Genomic DNA, 13,084 nt, shown 5'->3' with positions numbered 1-13,084 from the left:
AAAACAAAGGAAGGAGTGATATGGAGAAAATATAGCCTTTTTTCCAAACATTCTAGCTGCCAGGAACGTAGGAAGTGGACCCTTGGGCCTCTTTCATCTGTCTATCATCCCAAAAATTAGTTTATTGACTATAGCCACTCAAACTTCCTAAAGAAAAAAATATAAAAAAAGACTGGGCATAAGCAAAAAGTTGGGGAGAAGTTCCATCAAAGCTGTGTAGGTAACCAATGGGCTACTTTTTCTCCGTCCACCTTCTTGGGACGCTGCGGGGTGAGAGATTGCTTTATACATGCACTCTAATTTTACTTTTGATTCATAGTACTTTAAAATTTTTACTTATTACTTCATTGCAAGTTGCTTTTGCTTTAGCGTGTGTGCCTATGCTTTGCATTATTATTATTACTACATAGTTTAAGTGTGCTTTTTTTGCTTTTAGACCCTATTACAGACACATTAAACCCCATAAACTGTAACAAATTTGTATTAATAAATGTGTTATTTCGTAAACTGTTAGAATGAGTCCATTTTTAGGTGCTGACAATTTTGTTGATGGTGAAATAACTCACAGGAGAAACCTGCTGAGGGGTTTTTCTACTAGTATTAAGTGCAGTCCGTACATAAAAGGTATCAAATGTCCTGTCTATCTCAGCAAATCTGTTAAGTGAGGGGTCTCATTAGTGAGACGCTAATAGACTGTTTTGGACATCAAAAAGCTATGATGTCCTGGAGGGTACACTGATAGGCAAAAAAATATATTAATACAGGTTGGACAGAAAGTTCTTCTTTTCTCCTCCTTTTCATATGACAACGGTGTGCATATAAATAGCACAGCATTGTATTATTGTGCTAAATAGGGATGATTTTGAGTGTGAACCTTGGTTTTGATGAAATTACGTGGAGGAAAGTTTTCTATTATTCTTTTCTAAAACATTTTAAAAACAGCAGTCTATATTTCTGGTCACAAAGCTTTGTAGGTTTCCAAGTTAACTGTAAATAGAAATCAACTTACAAAGAGCCTAGTTTTGTTTCTAATTAAGACACTTTACACAGTTATATTTTATATAATTGCTTCATATCAAACATCCTATCAAAAATTTTCCACACAACCTCTCATTTTTATTGTTAATTTCAACCTTTTTTTTTCAGATTTTTTTTTAGGAAGAGAGCAAATTTGTCATTTTAAATTGCTTACTTTTATTTAAATTGATTTTCAGAACTAATTATGGAGTCTAGTTATAGAAAAGCAATTAAAAGCTTTCTCTTATATATGATACATACATAGCAGACAATGTTATCCACGTTATCCACGGTCAGATTGGATAAAGGCTTGAGCAACCTGGTCTAGTGGGAGGTGTCCCTGTCCGTAGCAGAGTAGGTTGGGACTAGATGGTCTTTAAGGTCCCTTCCAACCCCTTAACATGCTATGATTAATTCATTCTATGTGCTTAATTACGTGTCATTAATTGGTTGTTCTGTGATCTAACCATATATATTTATTAAATTAAAATTTTAAAATTTGGTACGTTCCAAATTGTGATCTCCCGAATCTGCGCATAATTGAGTTTTTTCAGCTAGATCGATCCACCACTTGTTCTGGATGTCACAGGGTTTCTGTTGGAGCTTGCTGCATGCAAGACAAAAGGCTGTTTTTCTTGCGTGACAGGATGGCAGTGTAAGGTGTTCTTGGAAAACCTGTTTCTACTGCATTATTTGTTGATTTGTTTGTCTGTATATTTTCTTAAGATCCTGGGTATAAAATAAAAACTAGTTTATGGAAACAGAGCCACTGAATGGCTGCGTTCTCAGTCATTTCAATTAAACTCTTTCACCTAAGAAATACATGTTTGTAGAGATGTAGGATACATTTACATGTAAATTATTTAGATTTTTTTCCCTGTACTAAATAGAAAAATATTGAGCTACTAAATCACCTTACTGGGTCCTGACCCTTAGTTCTTTCTCACAAGCATTTTCATAGGTAAGTTCTTTTAACTTGAATTAAATTTTCTGGAAAGTAAGAAATTATATTAACAGGACCAAAAGCTAATACAAAAATTATCCATAGTCTTTCAAAAGTTTTGACTACTTGGATTTCCAGGGATATTAGGAACCCATCTTTTATTACAGAAGAGAGGTGTAGTATTAGAACCTTAACACTAATATTCTAGTATTAGAACACTAATACATGCAGATAGATTAAAGGCAAATATATTTTTAAATGTTTATAATTACCTCCTTGTCATGAAAATAAATCTCCTGAGGGATTTCATTGTAGTAATTTTAATCTTTATAACATTTTACTCTTTAAAACATAGCATATCTAATTATGCTGTTGTTGTTGTTGTTTCAGTTGGCTAGCCCTTGCTACAGGATGTTGACATCTCCTTTTTCTCTGGAATATGAGATAAGCCGATGTGCAAGTTTGGAAATCCTCATAGCATATTCTAAGGGAGTAATACCAGTAGTGTGCATTTGTAACTTGACTAAAAAATGAATACAACACTTATTTATGTTCTGTCCAATAAAATCAGAATAAATAATATTAACAGTGCTTAGAAAAATTTATTTACTCAAATGAAATTTCAAAATGTTTAACAGACCTATTGAAATAGAGTTGTAGTTGCAAATTATGTTTAACTGAATATTTTTGGCTCTTCAAGAAATTAAATTATTATATTACCTCTATCTTCAAAAAGCAAGATGGAGGAAGTCATCAAGATGTCAACATCATTCAGGATTGCTATATCGTTTTCAGCTTTCAGTGTTCCCTGTAGCAGAAGAACCTTGCATCAGTATTGTCAGTTGTCAACAGAGAGTAATAGACATTATCTATTGCAGATAAGTGTCAATGTTTTCCTTACATTGAATTAATGAAAATTTATTACATGTATTACGAAGACCAATCCCCCACACACACTTTTAGACATTCAGATTAAAAGAAGTTTTTCTTCCATTTTAGGATACTTTAAAAAATATGGATCATGTCTCCTTAAAAAACAAACAAACAAACAAACAAACAAACAAATCAAATCTGTAGTATTCCCCAGAGATGTATAGAACTAACCTTGAAGAGAAAAAAGTGCAAACAGACAAATGCAGCACGCCCAGCAGATGAAGCTGCATGGCCAGGCACCTACCATGAACAAGCCCCCTTGTGGGCTTTGGAGACTCAGAGTTAAAACTCTTCCAAACAGAATATTAACACTCTAGATAGCTGCTGCAAATTTTTCCAGTTACCTCTAGACAACCCAAAGTCCAGTGATATCCTCACACTCAGCAATGTTCTTTATTATCCCCAGTGGTGAGTGATGGTTTACACCCTGAGTAGAGCTGAACACTTGCTCATCATCCTTTGAAGTTTTCTCTTCCACTGAATGTGGCTTTCCCTTGCCGTCTTTCAACTTTCCAAAGTGTGAATCTGCTCTGTTCAACCACAGTGTGTTTTGCCATCTGAATTCCCTGTGGTAAAAAAAAAGTGTATCACATCATTAGCATCAGTTGGATTGCATCGCTTGTGTGTCTGTTTCACCTTTTCTGACTATTAAGATTATAAGTCTTTTCAGCCCCTGATTATATATATTCATATGGTACTTGGAACAATGACATCCTAACTGAGTAAATTCTCCAACAACCATGAAATACAAGCAAATTAAGGCTAAAACCTATATATATAATCTCAAAAGTATATTTGCCCAAAAGTTAAATTGCTACAAAGTAGTAATGATTAAGGTTGTAAACTCTAAATAGGATCATCACATTTGTTAGTCAAATTCATATAAAAGTAGTTAAACTTTTATTTCTAGTTCTCCTGACAGTACTACTTAGAGGAACATAGAAGACTAATTTTTCTTGTCGTGTTGTCTAAAGTAATAAATGTGCCTTCCATCTTCAAACTTCACTAAATAGCCTTTTTAAAAATGCTGGTGTAGTTCCTCATAAAGTATGGGGCCTTAATGAATATTAAGAACGCTGCTGAAAATCTGAAAAACTTTTGCAAAGAAGTTTCAAAATGGCCACCTTCTTAAAATTGAAGAGTTTACCTTTAATAAAATTTCAAATTGATTGTTAGTGGATATTTATCCATCTAATTTGATTAGCACATATTGAACTTTTTTCCTGAACCTTTTTGTTTTGAAGATAATATACCAAGTAAATACCAAAACTGAAACAGCAGTGCTCTGTGTTCAGTTGTATATTTACGTGATATCTCCCTGCATGACTTAGGCTTAAGTGTTTATAGAAGAGTTATGTGCAAATTTGCACTTGCACTTAGAAGTTTTGTGTTACCTGTGTGAACTGTATTTTGATGGCACATTGCAATGTTATTAATACAAAATAGCAATGTGTGGAGGAATATCACAGCGATTGGGAGAGATTTAAAGCCTGGAGAGACTTATACGGAGCCTAAAGAAGTCAACTATTTATGGACTTTCATGTTATTCCCTAGTTTATGCCGTATTCTATGTACCCACATGTATATTCCTATGTTAATCCCCCTGGTTTGTACTGAACAGGGTATGTCTGTACTTGCCCACACATTTTCCCGCCAAAAGTTGTTTACCACCCTGTTGCTTAACTCCTCCCGAATTCCTCCCACTTTTCCTCATTCCCCTATCCTGTGATACCCTGAGATGTCAATCCCATGCTCCACCCCAGTTATCAGACCTCCCCTTACCCAAACCCTATATAAATCCTTGTTCTCCTTCAATAAAGTGGCCATTGCACCCTGACCTTCTACCGTGTCAGAACCCTCTGTGCAGTTACATTCCTATTCCCTTCTCCCTCGGGCCGTGGCAGCAATACATAGCATAACTTTGCTAGAGTTAAGTGAATTCATCATATCCAGCAATAGTGAAGAGCCTATATCAAACTTTTTTTGTAAGTAAGAAATCATTATTAATACCTTTTGCAATAGCCATCATGACAGAGCCTTTAAATATTAATATAAAGTGGTGCATTATATATTACTTAACTGAAAAATTTCATAATTATCTTATTCTTCATTAGAAATGAATCATCACCACCATGGCTGGGCTTCACGAACGAAGATTTGGGAAGGTCTCTACCCACGTTTGTTACAAGCGCGTTGGTGGCTGAAAAGGCCAATACGAGACAGGCACGTCCGGTTGCAGAAGGCACAGCAGAAAGACTCCTTAGGTGGTAAATTCTGCAAGGCACGATTCTTTCTGCGTTACCTTTTCTCCTCGAGAGTGATCTTGCGTGCTTTCTCAAAAGCATCAGCAGCATTATAGATGATGTGTCTCCAGGCCTCTTGATTGGAGGCCAGAGTAGACCAGTTATGGTGATCAATATGGTCAAGGCAGAGATGTTGATTTAGGGAGTCCTTGTATCTTTTCTTCAGGGCTCCTCTCATGCAGCAGCTGGTGGCAAGTTCACCATAAAGCAGGATCCTGGGGAGGCGATGGGCAAACGCTTCTTACAGAAAAAACCTCCATTCTGAATCGATGGTCTGAACACTTTCAGACTCTTTTCAGTACCAACTGTGTAGTCCAAGACTTAGACATGAATAAGGTAGGCATAAATACTTAAAATACTGCATGGTGGTATATATATCTATGTACATATTTACGTGTGAGCATAGGTATATGTACTGTGTATAAATACATTTATATGGAGATATACTTACCCAGCTTCTACCAAGGCTAATCAAGGCTGATTTAGTCCAATTTCTATTGTTCTGGCCACTGTTTATACATCTTCTGTATTTTTCTTCAAAATGGATCATTAAATGAGATTCCATCATCATAATCATGGCTAGGCTTCGTGAACGAAGATTAAGGAAGGCTCTATCCACATTTGTTACAAGCGCGCTGGTGGCTAAAAGCCCATATGAGATAGACATGTCCAATTGCAAAAGGCGCAGCAGAAAGACTCCCTAGGTGGTATATTCTGCAAAACATGATTCTTTCTGAGTTGTCTTTTCTCCTCGAGAGTGATCCTGCATGCTTTCTCAAAGGAAACAGCAGCATTATAGATGGTGTGTCTCCAGACCTCCCAATTGGAGGCCAGAGTAGACCAGTTATGTTGAACAATATGGCCAAGGCTGAGATGTTGTTTCAGGGAGTCCTTGTATCTTTTCTTTGGGGCTCCTCTCTTGCGACAGCCGGTGGCAAGTTCACCATAAAGCAGGATCCTGGGGAGGAAGTGCTCCTTCATCCTGGAGACGTGCCCTGCCCAACTCAGCTGTGTTCTCAGCAACATGGCCTCAATACTTGTGATTGCTGCTTGTTCTAGAACAGATGTATTGGTCACATAATCTGACCAGTGGATGTTTAGGATTGTACGGAGACAGCGTTGATGGAAGCGTTCTAGGAGTCGCAGGTGGTGGTGGTAGATGGCCCATGATTCAGATCCATATAAGAGAGTAGACAACACTATGGCTCTGTAAACACTGATCTTTGTACTTTTCTTCAAGTGTTTATTACGCCATACTCTTTTATGGAGTTTTCCAAAAGCACTATGTGCCTTTGCTAACCTGTTGTCTATCTCTCCGTCAATCTTACCATCCGAGGAGATGAGGCTACCTAGGTAATTAAACTGCTGGACTGATTTAAGCTCTGATTGGCCAATGGTGATATGGGGATGATGGAAAACTTCCTGAAGTGCAGGTTGATGGAGAACTTCTGTCTTCTTTAAGCTGACTCCCAGCCCAAAGACCTCAGCAGCATCTGCAAAGCAGGATGTTAAACGCTGCAGAACTGCTTCTGTGTGGGCAACAAGGGCAGTGTCATCAGCATAGAGCAGCTCCCGGACAAGATGGTTTAAGGTCTTAGTGTGGGCCTTCAATCGCCTTAGGTTGAATAGGCTTCCATCAATACAGTATCAAATGTAGATACCGTCCTGATCATCAAGGTCTGCCGTGGCCCTTTGGAGCATCATGCTGAAAAAGATTTTGAATGGGGTTGGTGCAAGAACTCAGCCTTGTTTCACACCATTGGTTATTAGAAAGGGCTCAGAAAGTGCATTGCCATATCTGACTTGGACGTGCTGATCCTCATGGAGTGAGATGATCATTTTGAGGAACTTGGGGGAACATCCTAAATGTTCCAAAATCTGCCAGAGACCTTTTCTGCTCACAGTATCAAAAGCCTTGGTGAGATCAACAAAGGTTACATAGAGACCTTTGTTCTGTTCCCTACACTTCTCTTGCAGTTGTCTGAGAACAAATACCATGTCTGTGGTACTCCTGTTGGCTCTGAAACCACATTGGCTTTCAGGTAGAATTCCTTCTTCTATAGCGGGTATTAGTCTGTTCAAGAGTATTCTTGCCAGGATTTTGCCAGCAACGGAGAGCAGAGTAATACCACGGTAATTTCACAGATCATCAGACATCAAGCAACTCTTGATCTTCCCCATCTAAATTAATCATTAGCACCTTAAATATTTCTTGCTCAAAGTACCATATAGCATATACCCTTCATGGTATGTGCTACCAGGCTGTTTGTAGAATGCATTTAAGAAAGTTATACTGACATTAACCAATTTTTTATGTACAGGAAAAATATTTTTGATTGGAAATTCTACTACATCCATCCTAGACTTATTAAATACTGCATGCAAATGGAAATGTCTTCAATGACAAATTGTTCTTATTTATAAAATAATTGTCTTTCTCAGTCAATTCTGTTACAACAAATGGAAGCTCATACTACTGTACTACTACTTTTAGCAGAAGCAGCAATCAAAAAACTGTGCATGTAAATAATATTTAAGTCTTAAGCCATGTTTCTTCATAAAGCTTTCCTGATAATTTCTTTAGAAAAGAAAAAAATGTGGATTGCCTTATAAGAACTCTTTGAAATCCTTTTTGTAAAGATTGCTTATGTCTGGTACCATTTCCTCCCTAATAATTAAGTAAATTCAGTCAGACTCCTGCAGAAATCTCTGTGCGTCTGAAGAACAATTTCAGTTCTATCTAGCTATTGATACATTTTGAGCCCTTCTCATATATAATGGACAACAGATCAGGTTCCTTCTTTTTTTTAGTTATCCACTAATGTTGTACGGACAGCAGAATGCTAAAATACTTTTTCCTTTCCCTCACTGCTTTTCTTATCTTTAACTTAGGCCTGTTAAATCTGACAATAACGGCTGGAAAAAGTCCTAAAAACTTACCTGTGAAAAGAATTCAGCAAGGACTTCTCTCCCTCAGCTTGTGCTGTGTGTCCTGCCTTCTCCTTGTACACTCGCAAATGCCATGACACCATCTGCAGTATTCACAGAAGGATGGTGCAACTTTTCTTGGCCACCACACCAGAGAAAGCATTGGTCTACGGGGCCCAAGAGCAAGGGCCTCTCTTCCTTCTCCAAATGTAGTGGCACAGAGTGGCTGCTGCCTTCAGAAGAGCAGAGATACTCCTGCTGCAGTCATTTCTCTGTCACAGGAAGAAATGTGTGTGGGCAGTTGTCTTATCTTTATTTATTAACAGGTTTTTGGGTTTTTGTTGGTTTGGTTTTTTTTTCATGAGTAAAACCTACTGCAGATTTTTCCCCTTTCAATATAAAAAAAGCTTCTGTTATAGTATTGTTTGTGATTTCCAAAAATAACGTGTTTAGAAGCACATTTCCACTGGAACTGCTCCACTGACTGCTGCGTGTTCTTAGCTATGTTGTCTAACATTCCCTCTGGGTTTAGGAAATTCCACATCAGTAGCACTCCTAATGCATTTTCAAGCTTTTCTTTGTGACTATGGGCTGGATCCAGACATAATTGCATGATTCCCAAAGAAAAGGTTTCAGAAATAAGTCTGTAGTGTGCACATGATTTAGTCCTAACTACTACAGAAGCTCATCAAAAAGGATTATGACAAAATGACCGATTTGTAATCTTTCTTCCATAAAGATGTTATCATTTCTGTCTTTCAAAAGACGCTGCATAGGCACCTGAGAAAGAGGGAACCAGTGTTTGATAAGGAGCTCTCTCCTTTCTAGTGTCCACATAACTCCTCTATGGACAAAGAGCCACAATTACCGTTCTGCTCAAAAGGGTTCTGTCTTGAATACAAAAGAAATTTCCATGTAGAGAACAAATGCCAAAATCATAAAATGAATGAAAATGAGCATTCATGAAAATCATAGCAAACCAAAAACACAGGAAGGATACAAACTGCAAGAGAGTTCTATCTGTGGTCCAGTTGTAGAAACGGCAGATCCCACACAGCAATGAAAACAGTTGTAGAAAAATCCATATTTTGTTATTCTAGAGGTGTATGTATTATATTTAAATAGATCTAGCCTTTTCTAGAGTAGAATTTGGCATGTGTACTTCCCCTAACCAAGTGGTAAAAGAATACATCTTCACAAAAATGAAGTTACAGCCGCAAGGCTTCGTTTTAACCACAACTGAATTGCATTCAGAAGCACAGAGAAGCAGCTTGACAGGAAATACTTTTAAGAGTCAGAAACTACATCTGCATTTTCAGAAAGATATGGTCATTTTAGAAGCATATGAAGCTTTTTGGTTACAAGTGACGAGCTGCAGTGTTAGTTGGGGCAGTTCAGTAATATTCTTTCCTGTAATATCCACAAGGCTGTGACTGTGCTCATCATAAGTTTCAGTTTATTTAGCTTAAAGTAATGTGGGGACCAGAGGCTTAAATTAAAGAAAGAGCAGCTTCAGCTCCAGAGATGTTTGCTTAATTCCGACTGGCATAGGATAATCTTCGTTTGCCTCACCAAGCAAAGCTGTTTCCTTCGGATCATAAAAATTCCAATTCAGCTCCCAGCTACAACAGCATACAAAACACATTCACGCAAAGCCCAAGCACCATATGAGGGAACTTTGCTAATTAGAGAAATCTGTTTGGCTTCCAAAGGATAGACACAATAAAAGTCAGAGGAAGGAGTCTGAACTCTGTAGCAGTGAAGAGATTACTTTGCTTTAAAAGGAAACAGCTGAATTTAGGACAGAACTACATTTTTATCTTGAAAATCATAGAACATTTTGGAAGATTACCCTTGGATTGAGAAAGTATAAAGCTGACTCAATTTTAAACTGTTTCCATAAATTTAAATCAAAAGACTTATAGCTGTGTCTTGGGATCCACCAAGATGAAGAAACAATTTTTGCACAGCCTGTAAAGGCATTTTCAGTAACAAGTTCACAACAAGGTTGTCTTTGCTCCCCTCTTACAATCATTAGGATCTAGACAAATCCAGTAATTAATCTAAGATTTCCAGATTGAAAGAGTTACCTTCTTTTAACCAAAGAATTCTGACTAACTCTTTCCATTATTTTCCCAACTCTGGCTCTCATTTCTGTGAAAGTTTTCCCAGGATGTGGAGAAGGCTGAGATGCCCAAGGACTTTTTGCCTTGGTCTTCACAAGGAAGTGCTCCAGCCACACTGTCTCAGTTGCAGAGGTCAAAGGCAGGGACTGGAAAAAAGTAAAACTGCTTACTATAAGAGAGAATCAGGTTCAAGACCATTTAAGGAACCAGAAGGTACACAAGTCAATGGAACCTGAAAAGATTAATCCTCAGGTCCTGTAGGAACTGGCTGAGGAAGTGGCTAAGGCACTATCTATCATACTTGAGAAGTCATGGCATCTCTGTGAAGTTCCCACTGGAAAAAAAAAAGGAAAGGGGAGATTTAACATCCATTTTTAAACAGTCACTAAAGGAAACCTCTAGAACTGCAGTCTAGTCAGTCTTGCTCAGTGCCTTGCAAGATCATGGAGCAGATCCTCTTGGAAACTATGTCAAGACACATTGAAAATTGTGAAGTGATTGGTGACAGCCAAGAAGGCTTTGCTAAGGGCAAATCATGCCTTGCAAATTTGGTGATCCTCTATTACAGGGTTACAGTCATGGACGAGGGAAGAGTGACTGATGTCAGCCATCCAGAATTGTGCAAAGCATTTGACACTGTCCCACATGACATCCAAGTGCAAGGTGCTGCACCTGGTATCAGTATAGACTGGGTGGTGAATGCATCAAAAACAGCCCTGAGGAGAAGGATTTGGGGGTTCTGCTGGATGAAAAACTTGATATGACCCAGTAATGTGCTCTTGCAGCCCAGAAAGGTATCTTCACCCTCGGCTGCATCAAAAGCAGCATGGCCAGCAGGTCAAGGGAGGCGATTCTTCCCTTCTCTGATCCACTCTGGTGAGACCCCACCTGATATGCTGCCAGCAGGTCTGGGGTCCCCAGCACAGGAAGGACATTGACCTGTTGGAGCAAGTCCAGAGGAGTCCATGAAAATGATCAAAGGGCTGAAGCAACTCTCCTATGAAGAAAGGATGACAGAGTTGGGAGAAGAGAAAGCTCTGCAGCCTTCTCTATAGCAGCCTTCCAGTGCCTAAAGGAGGCCTACAAGAAAACTAGAGATGAACTTTTGACAAAGGCTTGTAGAGATAGAACAAGGGGTAATGGCTTTAAATTGAAAGAGTAGGCTTTGGCTAGTTACTGGGAAGAAATTCTTTACTATGAGGGTGGTGAGGCATTGGAACAGGTTGTCCAGAGAAGTTGTGGATGCCCCTGAAAGTCTTCGAAGCCGGGTTGGATGGGCCTTGCAGCAACCTGGTCTAGAGGAAGGTGTTCCTGCCCATAGCCAGGGATGGAAACTAGATGATTTTTGAGGTCACTTCCAAGCCAAACCATTCTGTGTATCTATGATTGTATGAAGGTCATACACCAGAAACCTACAGCCAAGATTCACTTGCTGGAAGGGCAACATGGCTCACAAAGGAGGCATTCATTGCACTCCTCTTAAACACAAGTCTTGAGAAGGTTTAGTTTTTTGTGTTGTTTTTATGTAGGCTGGGACTGAGAGAAGTATTAGTCAAAGAACCAAGCAGTATAAGGAGCTCTGTTCTATTTCTTGCCCTTTACCTCTTGGGTCCTACAATATTTAGAAAATACTTTCTCCACTAGCTTTTGCAATGAAATGGCACACTATGTATGAACACATCTTCCATCAAACTTATAATATCTATCACTGATTTCACTGCTGAACAACACTAGCATCACTCACAAATGTGCCTCATCAAACCTCATCAACCATGCTTGTTGTGGGGGAAGACTCAAGATAAGAAAATGGAAGTGAAGGAGAGAGATGGAGAGGAGGAGGAGGAGAAAAATAATAAGAAAAAATGTATCTATGTCCCTAGGGAAGCTCCAGGATGTGTTTTTAAACTAGCAAATCAACAATTAATATTTAAAGAAGAAATAAAAGGCAGATCAGCAGAAAACGTACTTTGGAAGTACCTATAAAGACAATTTTATTGATGCTTTCATTCTCTTGACTGTTTTTTTTATGCACCTTTTTTGCAGGAGACCTTTAGCTACCCACACAGGTGCATCATTTCAAAAAAACTTAAAAAAATAAAATAAAATTTCAAAAGGCAGTGAATATTTTGTCATGATTCATTAAGACCTAAACAATAATAATGGAACCCATTCAAATCCATGAAACTTGGTGTTGGAGGAGAGGAGACAGAATGGGAAAAATATCAAGCATGGAGAAAGATCTATGATCCCTGAATGGACACTTTTATACCAGAAAGGACACTGTATTACTGAAATGGACATTCCTGCACCGGATTAGACATTCACTGGACAGACAGTTTTACCCCAGTTTTCCCCAGTTCATTGTTATGTTGTTATGAAGTTCCATGTACCCCAGTTTATTGTTAAAAATTTATGTCCTCCATTCTGTCTCCCCTTCTTCCCCACATTTTCCTGCCTAAACTTGTTTATCTCCTTGTTCTCCCCTGTTTTCCCGCTCCTCTGCCTGTGATTGGTTGTGGTCTGCTGCAGTGCAGAGGTAGCTCCTATTGGCCCATTCCCCCAGAGACACCAAAACTCCTCCCACTTGTACCCTGTTGTCCTATCAAGTGTTTCCCTGGGTTGTCAGTCTCTTGCTCCTCCCCCAGCCTGAGTCCACCCCCTGAACCTACCTATTTAAGTTGCTGTTACCCTCAATAAAGTTGGCATTGCTTCCTTCACCTCAACTGTGTCCCGAACCTCATTGCAGTGCCATGTCCCCATTCCCTTTTCCCTGTGGGCCGTGGCAACTTGGAACTGCTGCTAAGAGCCAGAAAAATGCCATGTGGGCTTTGTCA

General features: G+C 38.8%; 1 long non-coding RNA gene across 1 annotated transcript; it reads right to left on the bottom strand.

Moving 5' to 3' along the window:
• Nucleotides 1–2,416: 2,416 nt before the first annotated feature.
• LOC120324767 lies at nucleotides 2,417–8,198 on the bottom strand. The gene is made up of 4 exons (XR_005566321.1): nucleotides 8,137–8,198; nucleotides 3,238–3,459; nucleotides 2,681–2,768; nucleotides 2,417–2,483 (listed from the first exon to the last, which is right to left on the bottom strand). It is a non-coding gene; the product is annotated as an uncharacterized LOC120324767 (long non-coding RNA).
• Nucleotides 8,199–13,084: the final 4,886 nt, after the last annotated feature.

This window comes from Pipra filicauda, unplaced genomic scaffold (assembly GCF_003945595.2).
Source record: "Pipra filicauda isolate LSUMZ 115617 unplaced genomic scaffold, ASM394559v2 scaffold694_size148977_pilon, whole genome shotgun sequence".
In the NCBI taxonomy this organism is placed as follows: domain Eukaryota; kingdom Metazoa; phylum Chordata; class Aves; order Passeriformes; family Pipridae; genus Pipra; species Pipra filicauda.
The sequence above is the reverse complement of the archived record's forward strand: the minus strand, read 5'-3'. Positions and strand labels throughout refer to the sequence as shown.